The sequence below is a fragment of the Miscanthus floridulus genome, chromosome 2 (genome assembly GCF_019320115.1).
Source record: "Miscanthus floridulus cultivar M001 chromosome 2, ASM1932011v1, whole genome shotgun sequence".
Classification (NCBI taxonomy): Eukaryota; Viridiplantae; Streptophyta; class Magnoliopsida; order Poales; family Poaceae; genus Miscanthus; species Miscanthus floridulus.
In genome coordinates, this window is record NC_089581.1 from 181,085,772 (window position 1) to 181,089,399 (window position 3,628).

Sequence of the window (3,628 nt, forward strand, 5' to 3'; positions counted from 1 at the left end):
CGACATGGTCGGGCCTCTGTAAAAGGCCCCCGGGGGCTACACCCATCTACTGGTATCAATCGACAAGTTCTCCAAATGGATCGAGGCCCGTCCGATCAATCGAATCAAATCCGAGCAAGCGGTGCTGTTCTTCACTGACATTATCCACCGGTTCGGGGTCCCCAACACCATCATCACCGACAACGAGACGTAGTTCACCGGCAAAAAGTTCCTGACGTTTTGCGACGACCACCACATCCGTGTGGCCTGGTCGGCCATAGGACACCCAAGGACCAATGGCCAAGTAGAGCGTGCCAACGGCATGATCCTACAAGGCCTCAAGCCAAGAATTCACAACCGGTTGAAAAAGTTTGGCAAGAAATGGCTCGTCGAGCTCCCATCGGTCATCTGGAGCCTGAGGAACACTCTGAGCTGAGCTACGGGGTTCACGCCTTTCTTCCTAGTCTATGGGGCCGAGGCCATCCTCCCCACCGACCTAGAATATGGTTCCCCGAGGCTGCAAGCCTATAACGAACAAAGCAACCGCACAACCCGAGAGGACGCCCTCGATCAGCTGGAGGAAGCCCGAGATGTCGCGCTACTACACTCGGCCAAGTATCAGCAGAGCCTACGACGCTGTCAGGCCCGATGCGTCCGAGGCCGAGACCTGAAGGTAGGCGACCTGGTGCTGAGGCTAGCACAGAGCAGCAAGGGTCGCCACAAGCTGACCCCGCCATGGGAAGGACCGTACGTCATTGCCCAAGTCCTGAAGCCCGGGACCTACAAGCTGGCCAACGAGAAGGGCAAAATCTTCACCAATGCTTGGAACATAGAACAGCTACGTCGCTTTTATCCCTAAATTTCCAAGCATTGTATATATCGTTTCTCGAAATGCAATTAAAAAGCGCTCTTTAGTTGGTCTTTACTTTTCGAGAAACCCCCTGAGCCCACAGTAGGTCTCGGCAGTACAATAAACACAATAAGGGAGACTCGGCTCTGCCTTGGTAGAACCAAGCCTCCCTCGGGGGCTAGATGGGGGACTTCCCCTAGGTCCCACGCACCATTTTTTTAGTTGCTTTTCAAAAAAATTCCTACGCCAAGTCTCTAGCAGGCTCTGACGAATCATTTGTGGAGACTCCTTGGACCAAGGTCTGTTTCCTAAGCAAGAGGCCGGCTGGGTCGCGAGACGGCCTACGCCCCCGGGCTACGGCACTCCCTCACTACCTCTCGCTCAAGGGACGGCTTAGGCCCCAAAGGGGTGTTTCGCAAACGAAATCGGATCAGGAGCAACAGAGGGCAAAGGCTTGGAAACATGAGGAAAACAACTAAGAAACACAGATACGTCAGAAATAAAAGCCTCGACGGCCACAAATGTTGTGATACAAAAATAACCCCTATTCTATCTTTACATAGCCCCCGGGGCCCAGATTAAGGCTCAGGGCCCCTAGCACCGACAGAGGGTAGGGGAGGAACCACTTCATCTTCAAAGAGCGTCGCCAGCGCCGTGCCAGGGCCTTCCGCTGCCTCCAGCAGCTTCGCGATCACCGCATGGGCCTCCTCGTCATCATCAGGCAGAACATAGCCATCACTGATGGCCGGGAGGTCGACGCCAAGGTAGTGAGAGGAGATGACGGCCATCGCCCGCTTGACACCCGTGTGCAGCGCCCCTCGGAGCCGCTCGCGCATCTGTCCGCTCAGCGCAATCAAGCGACTCCCCAGGGAGCTACCCGACTGAACCCCCTCGACTTCCAGGGCCTCGTAGGCAGAAAGGGCAGCACGCTTTAGCGCCTCGTGCTCCCCGATCTCGGTCTCGAGCACCGTCTGCACCGCGCTGGAAGCCTCGGCGGCCCGAATGACCTCCGCCTCTGACTCTGCACCACGGAAAATGAAATAAGGTCGAGCCAGAGAAAAAACAACCTAAGTTAGGGATGGGAGCCCACGGAGCTCACCCTTGGCCTTCAGCTCCCAGCGTCGGGCCTCGGCCTGGTAGGCCTCGGCTTTCGCCTTCAGCCGCTAGGCCTCGACTCGAGAGGCCTTGGCCACCCTGGAGGCTTCACTCCCCAGCTCTGTGTCATACGAGGAAGTTGGGAAACGAACATAAGGGGAAGAAAACAAAACAAGGGGACTCGAACTCACCCTCAACCATCCCCCTCAAAACCACAGCCTCGATTTGCGAGGCCTCAGCCATAGCAAGGGCCTCGTTCAGAGCGCCTTTGGTCAGCCGGTGCGCACTCTCCTCTGCCCCTAGCTGCTCGGCGAGGGCCTTGCCTGAGGTCATCGCTTCTTCAGCCTGGGACCTGAAGGCATTCCGGTCGCTAACGGCGCGGGTAAGCTCCTCCTCCAGCTCCTTGATCCACGCCGCCAAGGGGGTGAGCTGCGTTTGGGCCATGGCCGCCTCGACCCTTGCGTCGGCATAGCGAAGGCGGAGGTCCTCCACCTCCGCGCTTCGGGCCGACAGAAGCTCGTTAGCATCGGCAAGAAGGCCCCTCTGCCTCTGAAGCTGGTCCCAGATTCCCCTCTCCCACCGGAGGAAGACCGACTTCCCGAGGGACCGGGTCTCGAGCTCCTGAGGAGGCAGAGCAGAGGTCGTTGATTGCGACAAAACCAAGGAAAGAACAACGTCGCGTGAGAAAGGAAAACACGAACCTGAGCGACTCCGGGCAGTTCGTCGGCCACCACGGACAGCGCCGTCCATAGCGACCGTTTCGCCAGCTCGCGGTACTGCTCGAAGGTACTCCAGCACCCGCCCTCGGCCGTGTCCTCGAGGGCGAACAAAGGCTCCCCCTTAGGGTCGTCCCGGCTCTACCACAGTACCCGCGGGTGATCCCACCCGCGGGGCTCGGGTCGTACCCGCACAAGGGCCGAGCTTCCCTCGTCTAAGAGCGGCGCCGGCTGCTCCACGGCATCGGTCTCCTCGGCGCCAACCACCTCCCGTGCCTAGGAAGTATCGTCGGAGGAGATCGGATAGACCTCCATCTCCCGGGCACTCTCCCGCAACAACGGCGGGCCCTGAGCCAAGGGCACGGCCGAGGCCTCCGCCACCGACATCTCCGCCTCCTGCACAGACGGCCTCACTGCCATCACGATGGCCGTGGTGACCTCGGGGGCTCCGGCCTCTGTAGTCATGGCCTCGGTGGTCTCGGGGGCTCTGGCCTCCGTCATTATGGCCTCGGCAGACGCAGAAGCGCCGGCCGCGGACACTGCGGTCTCGGCGGTCATGGGCGCCGGGGCCCCCATCGCCTCAGCCCCGGAGGCCCTGGGAGCCTCGGCAACAAAGGGCACGATGGCCCCATCCGACCGTGTAGGGGCCGCCTCGGGCAGCCGATTCCTATGGGTCGACCCTCGCCGACGCCGCGTCGCGCTAGATGGCGGCTTGTGCCTCCGCCACCCAGTGGGCAGAGGAGCCGGGGCTCGCCTTAAGCGCTTTAAGGGGCGCCAAGGGGAGGTCGTCCGCAGGCCACTTCCGACTGAAGAAAATCAACCTATAGGGTCAGCACGAGACCAAAAAAGCGAATAGAAGACACCATAACCCCGCCAAAAACACACTTACCTTGAATAGGGCAGCCCCAGCTTCGCCACAGCAAACCTCCTCCGCAACGGCGGAGGCGGTGGCAGGGGCGTCGCGTCCGTATCCACCGGCGCCGGTCGG